The 13,729-nt window shown below is 44.4% G+C and overlaps 1 long non-coding RNA gene across 1 annotated transcript; it reads left to right on the top strand.

Moving 5' to 3' along the window:
- Positions 1–11,735: 11,735 nt before the first annotated feature.
- LOC135575209 (uncharacterized) lies at positions 11,736–13,417 on the top strand. The gene is made up of 2 exons (XR_010465755.1): positions 11,736–12,024; positions 12,194–13,417. It is a non-coding gene; the product is annotated as an uncharacterized LOC135575209 (long non-coding RNA).
- The last annotated feature ends 312 nt before the right edge of the window (positions 13,418–13,729 follow it).

The following is a 13,729-nucleotide window of genomic DNA, read 5'->3' as shown; positions in this document are numbered from 1 at the left end:
TTAGAGCGCTGCTGAGAGGGAGTGGAGAGTAACAGGGGACAAAGCAAGGTCAGTCGCCACAAGAGGGCAACAGTGCCCCAGAAATTATTGCAGTAGTGGTTGGTTGTAGCAGTTGTGCACAGTTTTCTCCTGGCGTTTATAATAACGACGTGTGTGTGTGTTGGTGTTTTCTGTCAAATGATATGTCTAAACTCCCCTGGTATGTATTGTATGCTATCATCATCACCAAACATGTCTATTAACAGACAGATTCTGTTTTGACCATTTAGACAAACAGACAGACCCACAGATCAGACAGACAGACAGACAGACAGACAGACAGACAGACAGACAGACAGACAGACAGACAGACAGACAGACAAGACAAGACAGTGAGACAGATAGACAGACAGACAAGACAGGCAGGACAGACAAGACAGAGAGACAGACAGATAAGGCAGACAGACAAACAGACCAGACAGATAAGACAGACAGACCGAGACAGAGAGAGACAGACAGCCCGATAAGACCGACAGATCTAGAGAGACAGACAGACAGACAGACAGACAGACAGACAGACAGACAGACAGACAGACAGACAGACAGACAGACCAGACAGACCAGACAGACTGACCAGACAGACAGACAGACAGACAGACAGACAGACAGACAGACAGACAGACAGACAGACAGACAGACAGACAGACAGACAGACAGACAGACAGACAGACCAGAGAGACAGACCAGACAGACAAGACAATACAGAGATACAGACAGACAGATCAGACAGGCAGACAAGACAGACAGACAGACCAGACAGACAGACACCTGGCCGGCTGGTGAAGACGTGGCAGAGGGAGTGCTACTACAGAGTGTGCTGCGGTGTGAGGTAGTTGGTTGTATGGTTTCACATAATAAACAGCCCGGAGATAACTGTACAACCTTCTAGCTTTCCCTGCGGTGTCACCACAACCTACAGTAAGCACCCCTGGAGTCCCACCACCAAGCCAACACTGTGGTAAGTATAGGACTGTCAGAGAAAGTACATGACACAACACAGAGGCTAGTTTAGGTCACTAACAAGACAACACAGAGGCTAGTTTAGGTCACACAAGACAACACAGAGGCTAGTTTAGGTCACACAAGACAACATTTGCAACATTTGAAGAACAGACAATGTAACTGAACTGTGCATGGAAAACATGTTTCATTATGTGATCCACAAGTTTTTTTTATGTCGTGGAAGGTTGAGTTGAGTTGGATTCAATTGAATGCAAGAGCTGCCTCCTGTCTGGTCTCTTTTGCTTCCACTAGTATCATTCAGATCAGTCTATTTTAACAGCATGTGTCTACTACCTACAGTACAGCATCAGTGAACTCCATGTCCAGGCACCAGGGAGTTAAGGGAAAAGGGGATACAACTGAATGCATTCAACTGAAATGTGTCTTCCGCATTTAACCCAACCCCTCTGAATCAAGGCACTACGGCCCTGTGTTATTACATATCACTACTCTGGGTCAGTAAGTTGTACTATGTACTGTACACTGCACAGTGCACTTACTGTAGACTACCTCTCCTTGAAGGCCAAAATACGCTCCCAGAGCTCTCTCTCTATAGGTGCCTCTTAAAGTCCTTAACTAGACCTTCAGATCCAATATCATACTGTATCATACTCCACACGATAACACACCTCAATACTGCATTCCCTCTTTCCTGCAGCCATTTGACTGGATTCTACTGGCCAAAACTAGTACAAGCGGTCATTTTCAGTCATTACTAGACTGTCCTTGTTCTGCAGCCTTTGCGCTGTGTCCTCTGGCTCTGTGGTTCTGATCGATGACTCCCAGAATTTGCCCGCTCGTCTGATATAATACAGAATTCACTAATGCCTGCCATCCTGCACAGTGGTAACATTATTCTAGTCTCTCCTCTCCCTCCTTTACTTTCATACAGGGTAACAATATCATATAACATCCCAATAACTAATCATTCTAGCAATGTAACTGGGTGTCATGCACCCACATTCATTCTGTGTAACATGATCCATGTCTATGGCTCTCTCGCCTGTGTTCTTGTCTCTCATATCACTCCAGAACATGTACTCTTTGTGTTCCGTTTTCCTGAGGTTTGCATTCGCAGTCAAATAAATATATCAGTTGCTTGCAAACAGCCAACCCCTCACTACCCTCCAAGAAGTCCCCCTCCTCTCCTGCTGCATCCCCCCTTCATGCAACCAACCTCCCCCTCCCTGCACCCTGCCTCCTCTCGTCCCCCCAGTGTGTCTGGGATAGTAGCTAAGACAACAGGCATCCGCATTGCGTTGTGGCTCCTCTCCTGGAAGGGACGAAAGGGGGGCATATATCAGAATTCTGCTGAATCGGCGCTGTTGTGGCGCTGTTCTTTATCATACACACAACGCCTTTCTCCTTCTGCCGTCTCAGACAGATGCACCTTTGTCAAATGCCTGACGTCTCGAGCGCGGAAGGTTGCGTTTTCTCCCTTTCTCTCCTTCTGTGTTCTTGTCTCTGTAAATGTTGTATCCTCTGTCTATTTTAGTGAGGACAGGGAGCTGCCATTTATTTCTTTGTCTCTGTATCTCCATCATTGTGGCAGAGAGAGATCTGGATACCACTGATTGGATCAGTGGGTATTTTATCCACATGGCTGATCAGAGCTCATTGGTAGTCTGGGTAGATAATGCAGCTTGCCTACATACGTGCACACACACACACACACACACACACACACACACACACACACACACACACACACACACACACACACACACACACACACACACACACACTCACACACAGACAGCTGTACAGGTATCTATGTAATCTGTATGATCCAAACATATACAGTGCAACATGCTAGTTAGAACAGCCCAGACATGAGAGGGGGGGATGGACCGACTCAGACCAATGACGTCACATCTTCTGCAACACTCTTTGTGCTGTCTGACAGTGGAGTGATGCGGTGCAGAGCAGAGCCGCCGGCAGATGCACCTGTCTAGGACAGCATATCTTTGTGCGTCTGTGTCTCTGTCTCAAAGCCCTAGCACCATGAGTGGCTCTTCTTTTTTAAGTGCAAATGTCTCAGAGATAGCTTCCAGCCTGGCTCAGAAACAGACACAGGAAGGTATGCTGGCACTCACTCTGTCAGGCGAGCAGCTGTGAGCTTATAAATTAATATTCTCCCTTTATATTCATTCTAACCTACTTTCAGAAAAAGATTGCACCGGATTTTTCTGTCTGGTATTGATGGTGCCGTTGGTAATGAGGGTGTCGTTGGTAATGATGGTGTCGTTGGTAATGATGGTGTTGATGGTAATGATGGTGTCGTGATAATGATGGTGTAGATAGTGTGGTTGGTAATGATGGTGTTGATGGTAATGATGGTGTGGTTGGTAATGATGGTGTTGATGGTAAGGATGGTGTCATGGTAATGATGGTGTAGATGGTAAAGATTGTGTCGTTGATAATGATGGTGTCGTTGGTAATGATGGCGTTGATGGTAATGATGGTGTGGTGGTAATGATGGTGTAGATGGTGTGGTTGGTAATGATGTTGTAGATGGTGTGGTTGGTAATGATGGTGTCATTTGTAATGATGGTGTTGATGGTAATGGTGGTGTCATTGTAATGATGGTGTTGTGGTAATAATGGTGACGTGGCAATGATGATGTCGTTGGTAATGATGGTGTCGTTGGTAATGCTGGTGTTGATGGTAATGATGGTGTTGATGGTAATGATGGTGTCGTTGGTAATGATGGTGTCGTTGGTAATGCTGGTGTTGATGGTAATGATGGTGTTGATGGTAATGATGGTGTCGTTGGTAATGATGGTGTTGATGGTAATGATGGTTTTGATGGTAATGGTGGTGTCGTTGGTAATGATGGTGTTGATGGTAATGATGGTGTCGTGGTAGTGATGGTGTAGATGGTGTGGTTGGTAATGATGATGTTGATGGTAATGATGGTGTGGTTGGTAATGATGGTGTTGATGGTAATGATGGTGTCATGGTAATGATGTTGTAGATGGTGTTGATTATGTCGTTGGTAATGATGGTGTCGTTGGTAATGATGGCGTTGATGGTAATGATGGTGTGGTGGTAATGATGGTGTAGATGGTGTGGTTGGTAATGATGGTGTAGATGGTGTGGTTGGTAATGATGGTGTAGATGGTGTGGTTGGTAATGATGGTGTTGATGGTAATGATGGTGTTGATGGTAATGATGGTGTGGTTGGTAATGATGGTGTTGATGGTAATGATGGTGTCATGGTAATGATGGTGTTGATGGTGTCATTGATAATGATGGTGTTGTTGGTAATGCTGGTGTCGTTGGTAATGATGTTGTCGTTGGTAATGATGGCGTCGTTGGTAATGATGTTGTCGTTGGTAATGATGGCGTCGTTGGTAATGATGGTGTTGATGGTAATGATGGTGTCATGGTAATGATGGTGTTGATGGTGTGGTTGGTAATGATGGTGTTGATGGTAATGATGGTGTCATGGTAATGATGGTGTTGATGGTGTCATTGATAATGATGGTGTTGTTGGTAATGATGGCGTCGTTGGTAATGATGGCGTCGTTGGTAATGATGGTGCTGGTTTTGGTGTGTTTTGTGGAATAATCCATTCGGCTGTTGTTGAGTTCTCTGCTTAATAAGGTCTTGGTCTGATGTTATATCAGAATGACTAGGGGTTCCAGTGAAGATCTGTATTAAAAGCCTGGTTGAATGATACAGAGGATCAGTCTGATAAATGATCTCCCCATGTAGGACTCTTTGATGTCTGTTGTTTTCCTGGTCAATATGCCTCCGCTCCTCAACCGCCACCTGCTGGCTGCTAAATTAAGATTACAAACAGCTATTATCGTTAGACCATAGTTTATAGGCTAAAGAGAAATCTTGCCCAAGGAGAGTGCACTCAGAGTCGCTCCCTCCAAGACTATACACACACAACAAGCATACTGTACATGTGCACACACACACACACCCATACGGAAGCAAGCACACTCCCGCGCCCTCAAAGACTTGTGCACATCGGTGATAGTCTTTACAGTGTAACAAGGTTAGAGCACTTTATGACCAATCAGGATGCTTACACGTCAAACATTCCCCTCAGGGGCCCTGTGATTATGTTATACAATAAACACATATGTACAAATGAGGTAACAAGATGTTCTCTCTGAGGACCTGAGAGCAACACAGATATCTCAGCAGACTGCCATGAGCCTGGCATCTGCCTTTGGTTATTACCAGCCATTAATGCTAGTTTCTATGGGAATAATGGATATACTGTAGTAGTCTGCATGCTTCACTCCGGTATTGATTTGGTCCTCCTATCTGGGCGGTTTATTTGGTGTTTTCTCTGTCATTCAAGCTGCCATTTATTGTACTGTAGAGATATTAATGGTTGGATGATTAGTGTAAACCTGGAAGGCAGTGGTGATATCAGGATCGCAGGTTCATGTGCCCTCCTTTGGCTTGGTGCACCTTCCCTTCTCACCCTGTTTGAAATTCTGACCCTCCCCCTCCATTCCCTCTGCTTCCGAACCTCTCTGACACCCTCTAAGCTCCCCCTGTCTAACACACACATTTCTCCTCATTCCCAGACACACACACCAGCACAGAGCCCACAGACTGCAAAGAGGGGGCTGGGTGGGTAAGTGGAGACGTGATATTCGAAAAACGAGAGAGAGAGAGAGAGAGAGAGAGAGAGAGAGAGAGAGAGAGAGAGAGAGAGAGAGAGAGAGAGAGAGATTGGGGACAAGGCATGTAGAAGTGGGAGGGATGCTCAGAGCAGAGAGGGGAGACTGGGGAATGAGATCATGAGAGCAAGAAGGAGGCGGAAAGTGAGAAGACAAACTGTGTGTGTGTGTGTGTGTGTGTGTAAGACAGTGTGTGTGGGTTTTATTTGCAGGGGGGGGGGTACGCATATGCATGCAAACATATATAAGTTCATATGTCTGTGTGTTTTAGCGTGTATGTGTGTTTGTGTTCCCGGTGACACAGATTGATGGAGGGAGAAGACAGAGGCTGAGGGGACTGTGCTGGTGGCGGTGGGGGAGGTAGGTAGAGAGTAGAGCATGCAGGATAATAGAATCAATACTGTTGTCTGTAACATACCTGCCGTTGGGCTTTCAGTCTGGCCCCAGTAGCCAGTCAGCCATCAGACCCAGCCGCCGTAGAGCAAAGAGAGAGAACGAGAGGGGGGACAAAGAGAGAGAAAAGGAGGGGAAATGCAGGCATTGCCGCCTTCTTTTGCATTTGCCTCAAATGATGGTGAATGAAGATGGAGTGTTGAAAAAGGCTAAGTTTGATTCCTTTGTGTTTTTTAAACCTTTGTGTTTTGTTTAGTGCCTCTGCCGCCAAGATGCACTGGAACTTTTGATAGAGGAAGATACCGTCCTTTTGTGTCCCTGTACCTGTAATTGTGTGCATATGCATGCATGTGCGTGTCCGTGTGTGCCTGTGTCTGTGTGTGTGTTTAATCAACAGCTGAACCATCAGAGGACACATGTTGAGGGAGACATGTTGTCCACATGTCTGTGTCGCTGCTACTCTATGTGTTCGTCTTGTTTCTCCTCTAGATTCCCAGATTGCTTTAGTAAATCTGTCTCTGCTTTTCTGCGTTTCAAATGATCTTTCTCAGACGTTGATGATATTCCATTTAGAATGATGAAAGGGGATTGGGCACTCGTTTGAGTTGGTAGACATGTTGATGTGGTTTATCAGTATATGGCTGATATCTGCACCTGCGTTCACACCATATGTGTGTTCTAAAGCAGAATTTAGTTTTTGATTGCAGTATTGCGGTAAAAACGATATTTACAGATCCAACTGAAGTGCATTGGACTTGTAACTTGAACCGCAGATAAATACATAATTCATTAGTGTGTGAAGTTGTGACAAATGTCTTCAAATGGCTCTTCTTTCCTTTCTGTAGAGACTCACCCTGTTTCACATGATTCACATCCATCAACATCTATTTATTTCTGACAGCTAAACAGACACAACCTTAACTTGATTTATTGATTGTATTTTTCTCATTATTTGAAAGTATTGTCACAAAGAGAATTTACCTGTGTACGAGAGTAAGTCAGTGTGTCAGTCAGACTGTCTACCAATAGGTGGCACTGCTTTGCCAAATTTTCTCTCACAGAACTTTTGCTCTTGGCACTATAGTAGGATATTTTGGACGTAATGTACTTAAATAGTTATTCAAACAAATCAACATGTTTGAGAGAAGTGTATGTACAGTAACATGTTCTTATTTCATAGTGTTTGACTGTCCCTTAGAATGACGCAATTTCATTCCCTCCCTCCGCAGGTAGAGTCGGACATTTTGGAAAATTGTATCCAGCGACATCTTGCTAAGATGGATGCAAAGGCTTCTCTCTTCACCCTTCCACATCCTCCTTTAACCCTACACGACCATCATGTCCTGTGTCCCCATCTCACCCTGTGAGTGAGAGCACAGCTCCTGTCCTTCATTTGAACCACTGTCAGACTAACAAAGGCAACATCTACCTGTAATTGCCAGTGAAGACAGGGAGACAGTGGCTCAACCAGTAGGAGTTAGAAGAGAGAAAAGGGAGAATTGCTCTTTAAGTCCTCGTAAGCAGATGTAGCCATTCTTGGCCAGTAGCTGGTTGCCCCTGCAACATAGAGTTGTTAAATTGCAGAGCAGACCCACACCATCAGGCTGGAGATTGTCAAGTGTTACATAGTGGTATATTAAGTGTGGGGGAATTATACTGACTGGGACTATTTTATTCTGATTGACACAGCTCAGTGGACTGCCTAGGAGGTCCGTAGAGGCAAACGTCTCTAAAGAGCTATTAGAGAAATGATTCAGAGCCGAGGTTATTAAGAGAGTATATTACATATTAACAGAATATATTAGGTATGAATACACACACTGTCAATCAGTATATATCTAGAAGGTATGTATTATATTGTATGTTATACCACAGCATTGTTGAATACTTGTTTCTGATTGGCGAGAAGGGCATTCTAGAATGGACATTAACAAGTTGTTATACAGACTGTCTGGAATGTATATTCATTATATTACATGTTTCATATTGATCAGATTTGCTGCGTTTCTGCCGCAAACCCAACACAGGAGCCGGCCGGTTGCCTTAGAAATGAACATGTCAGACGAGGTCATAGCTTTTTGTCGTCGGTGCGACTCTGCGGTTCTTTTTTCTTTCGTAAAAAGGCGTTTCATCCATCAGACCATGTTTGCTAATGTGAAACCCCTGTGGAACTACTTTTCCCAGCATGCCCCTCTGTCCCTGAGACCCTTAACCTGTGAGGTCATAGTAGGTCACAGGTGAGGTCCTCGGGAACAGGGCTGCATTCATGTTCATCATTGTGGAGAAAAAGAAAAGAGAAGAGTCGCTGTGGAAGATGACTTATTGTTTTTATACATCAATGAACTCCTTGTTATTTCCCATAGAATGTTCCAGTGTAAAGAATGCAATGTATAGTGTTTCAACTGGTGTTTCCTTTTAAAGTGATCATAGTTAGAGTTGCTTCCACACATCTGAAGACAAAATAAAAACCCAGACTTTGACACAGTGGTTGGATGTCCCATGTCTTTATATCTGATAATGGTACACACAGCCCTATCCATTCTGCAGGTCTCTACTGACTGTTGTGGTACTTATGTACTTGTCTGAAGTGTGATTCCCTCTTAACAACACATACCTGTGGAAGAGGATGTCTGTCTGTACTCTCCAACTGCAGGAGTGACCTCTGGCTTTGTGTTCTAACTCATAATGGGAGCCAATCAGAAGACGGCCAAGGGTGGTGACCCTGTCAAAGTGATCATCTTCGAAGACAGCTAATGATCCATGTGAAATAAAGTATTTATACACTGTTACTGTATTTTGTTAGTGTATTTGTTACTGTATAAATTGTATGTTTTAATTCCTAAATAAAGACAGAGTAATGTAAACGGTGTGACAGTCTGTGTGAACGTGTGAAGAGGAGCATGCTATGAGCTATGTCTGGCAGATCTACACGTGAGAGACTCCAGAGGTGAAAAAACCTCCCTGTATATATTGTTACTTTTTACTGCTGCTCTTTAATTACTTGTTACTTTTATCTCTTATTCTTATCCATATTTTTTTAAATACGGTTAGGAGCTCGTAAGTAAGCATTTCACTGTAAGTAAGCATTTCACTCACCTGTTGTAATCGGTGCATGTGACTAATAAAATTTGATTTGATTTGACATGCTATCATCTAATTGAAGACAATGTTAATGTGGCTGCTGACACTGAAGCACTAACTACAGCTGCAAAGCCATTAGCAAACATTTAACATATCCCGGACTATCATCTTGGTAATGTACAAACATGCAGTCATCCAGAAATATCATCCTGCTGACCTCCCAGTCACACACTAGATATTAATGGAGAGGATTTCAATCCTTAAATGTAAATAAACAGAACTGAATGAACATTTAGCTTTACTGCATGAAGTGTCTGTTCATCAAAGTGCCCTTGTTGGCTACACACACAAAACTAGGCACACAGTCTTGTACAGCTAACCTTGTGGGGACACACAATTCAGTCCCATTCAAAATCCTATTTTCCCTAACCCCTAAACTTAACCCTAACCCTAAGCCGTACTCTTACCCTAAACTTAACCCCAAAACCTAACCTTAACCGTAACCCTAGCTCCTAACCCTAAAACTAACCCTAACCCTGAACGTAATTCTAACCCTAACACTAATTCTAACCTTAACCGTAAACCCCCTAGAAATAGCATTTGAACTCGAGGGGACAAACACAATGTCCCCAATTGGTCACATTCTCTCTCTCTCTCTCTCTCTCTCTCTCTCTCTCTCTCTCTCTCTCTCTTGCTCTCTCACCATCTCTCTCTCTCTCTCTCTCTCTCTCTCGCTCTCTTTCTCTCTCTCTCTCTCTCTCTCTCTCTCTCTCTCTCTCTCTCTCACACACACACACTTGCCTTCTTTCTCTTTTGCCTTCTCTCTGTCTCTCTGTCTCTCTCATACACACACACACACACACACACACACACACACACACACACACACACACACACACACACACACACACACACACACACACACACACACACACACACAACACACACAAACACACACACACACACACACACACACATGTATTTGTGGCCCTCCCTCCCCAGCTGGGAAGCCAGGGTGGCTGCCTGACTTGTTGTCTGACTCTGGCAGTCCTGGAGCAGACTCTTGGCCAATATTGATTAGCTTGTCTGTGTGGAGACAGATGAATGCTTTAGTACCCAGCTCACCATGCCACTGGAAATATATTAACTTGGTGTATTAGGCACCCTGTCTGGTTACCATGGAGACACACAGAGAGAGAGAGAGAGAGAGAGAGAGATTGGGAGAGTGGGGGTTGTGGGGGAGGGGGAGGGGATATGGGATGTGATGAGGCAGTGAGCTTGATTGGTAGTCTCTCTCTCTCTCTGTTCTCCTTTTTCTCTCTTGTTTTCTCGTGATCTCTCTTTTTCTCTCTCTCCATGTCTAACCTTTTTTTCAATATCTCTCATTTTCTTTCATTAATTAGGGATTGGCACTTTTTTCCATCACTCATTATCTCAATGATTTCAGTGTCCTCCACTGCTCAGGGTTTATCCATCTTAGTTTTCATTTCCCTTTCTGTTTCCCTCTCTCTCTCTCTCTCTCCCTCTCTCTCTCTCTCTGTTTCTCTCTCTCTCTCTCTCTGTTTCTCTCTCTCTCTCTCTCTCTGTTTCTCTCTCTCTCTCTCTCTCTCTCTCTCTCTCTCCAGACCACCAGTGAGCCTTTTGCCTTTCATTTTTGTTTTGGCTCCCTCACAGACAAACTTCCACTCTATATCGTTACACTTTCATGAGCATTTTGCACTCTCTCTTCACCCCCCTTGCTAGTTTTCCCCTCCCTTCCTCCCCGTCCCTCTCTCACTCCATCCCTCTGCTCTGCAGTAAAACTGGTGCATTGTGGTAGCAGAGAGAGGGGACCAGAGACAATGGAATTGAGAAGAAAGGTGGGGAAACCGACACAGGCAAAGGGAAGGCTTTGGTGCTCCTCCTATACCTAGTCATGAAGTGGTAGAGCATTTCACATGTATTACGCTGTCATTGTCAGATATAAGTGGAGTGGTTTAAAGACACTTACACCTCAAGTGAAGATGAACATCTGCTCTGCACAAATCACTATGGGCTCAAAGACACAGCATTTCATTTAGTGTGTCGTGCAAATGGAATATCCATGGAATCCGAATTAGAATTCTGTGAAAATCCGTATCTCAGTGACATCCTTTATGACATCATACATTCATATTCCACAATACAGTAAGTTTTGGAACCTCAACCAACTTTTCCCATATGACAGCACATCATTCTGAAGATGTGGAAGTGTGGGTTGTGGGTTCTCTATGCCAGCATGTTGTTCAACCTCTCTCCTAGCTGCTATCCGTGCTTTGTGGAGGTTGAAGACAGTATACGTCTGTGTTGGGGACACGTCCTCACCAAATACAACATTCAAAATGTAGACTCGTTGTAAGGTTCTGTATTTATTTTCTTAGTCAACCTTGTGTTCTGTTTCGCTGTGTTCTTGAATGTAGTCCTGTTTCTGTGTGTTCTTGAACATAGCCCTGTCTTTCATTTTTGTTCATTGATTTCACCTGTGTTCGTTACTCACCTGGTCTCGTCAGCTCCTTATTTAGTTCAGTTCATTCTGTTTGTGCCTTTGTGAAGTATTGTTTGTTTTGACTCTACTAAGCCTTTTCCTAACGTGTTTGTGAGAACCAGTTATTACCTTCAGTCCTAGTTTTGATTCACGTGCCTAACTGTGTATGATCATTGCCTGCCTGTGACCACGATTCCTGCCTTCTGTAAAGGTGAAATAAACACCTGCCGCGCTCTGTGCTGGTATATACACCTTTTTCTCCCTGAGTATTCACTACAGAATACCTCACCTAAAATGGAATGGATTCAGCGGAGCTACAACAGCGCCTAACCCAACAAGAGGAGCGTATGACAGGTATCGTAACCCATAGCCCTCCTTCATTCATATCCATGCCTGGAAAATATGACGGTTCGCCTGGGAAATGTCAGGGATTTCTGATGCAATACAGCAAATACATTGAGCACAACCCCATTAACTTCACCACCAACAACAGCAGGGTGGATTTTGTTGTCTCTACTCACAGGCAAAGCCCTGGATTGGGCCTTCTTCATACGGACTGCCAAAAGCACAACTCTGCTCCAAGACCTATTTCCACACCCTCTTCAAAGAGGTATTTGATCCCTCTCCTTCCGGTCGTCCTATAGGAGACCTCCTCATAGAACTTCAACAAAGACGGTATGCTCTCGCGTTCCGCACCATGGCTGCAGGGAGTGGATGGACTGAGGCTGCTTTACTTACTGTCTACCGAAGAGGGCTTAACACGGAACTTCAGGCAGTGCTGGCCTGTAGAGGTGACCTTCAGGATTTAAATACATTCGTATCTCCATCGACCACCTCATCGCCGACTGCCGAAGAACTCTGCCACCCAGGAACCCGACACCTTCTCTTTCCATGATTCCATCATCTGAGTATTCCAGAGCCCATGCAGTTGGGCCATGATAAACTTTCCCTGAATGACGTCACGGTCCAACCGTGTCCCTCATCCTCTGATCCCAGCGACCAGTGGGCCTGCCCCAACATCTATACAAAACTCGACCTGCGAGGTTCATATAACCTTGTCCGTATATGTGAAGGCAACAAATGGAAGACTGCCTTCATCACCGCACTACAAATACCTGGTCATACACTACGGCCTTACTAACACCCCCGCCGTCTTCCAATCCTTTATGAACAAGGTTTTCCAGGATATGATCAACCGCTTTCTCATCGTCTACATTGATGACATCCTGATTTAATCCCTGAAGGAACACATGTGCAAAAGGTTCTTCAATGGCTCCTTGACCATGTTTTGTGTTCGTGAACGTAGCCTGTCTTTCATTTTTGTTCATTGATTTCACCTGTTACTCACCTGGTCTCATCAGCTCCTTAAGTTCAGTTCATTCTGTTTCTGCCTTCGTGAAGTATTGTTTGTTTTGCTTCTACTAAGCCTTTTTTCTAGCTAATTTGTGAGAACCAGTTACAGCCTTTAGTCCTAGTTGATTCACCTACCTGTGTATGACCATTGCCTACCTGTGTATGACCATTGCCTACCTGTGTATGACCATTGCCTACCTGTGTATGACCATTGCCTACCTGTGTATGACCATTGCCTACCTGTGTATGACCATTGCCTACCTGTGTATGACCGTTGACTGCCTGTGTATGACCGTTGCCTGCCTGTGTATGACCATTGCCTGCCTGTGACCACAATTCATGCCTTCTGCAGAGGCGAAATAAACACCTGCATTGCTCTGCGGGTGAATCTACACCTTTTTCTCCATGTGTGTTCTTTAAACTCGTGCTTAAAAAAAAACTAGAGAATATATTCAATAACAACCAGAAAGTAATTGAGGCAGGGTGAGTTGGTGAGAACTGATCCTGTTTTATTTAGGCACAGCGATATGGGTTATAAGTTAAGAACTTGGAATTTTGTTTCTCAGGGAAAGGCTATGATCGGAAGCTGAAGGAGATCCTAAAGGCTGAGCTCATGGCGGCGGAATTTGACAAGATGAATGATGGTACAAGTCCTGCTGTCTACATCACTCCTAACAAAATAGTCCCTCAAATGGCTCAATACGCT

Source organism: Oncorhynchus nerka, linkage group LG14 (assembly GCF_034236695.1).
Source record: "Oncorhynchus nerka isolate Pitt River linkage group LG14, Oner_Uvic_2.0, whole genome shotgun sequence".
Taxonomy (NCBI): domain Eukaryota; kingdom Metazoa; phylum Chordata; class Actinopteri; order Salmoniformes; family Salmonidae; genus Oncorhynchus; species Oncorhynchus nerka.
This window is presented reverse-complemented; position numbering and strand designations above follow the sequence as displayed.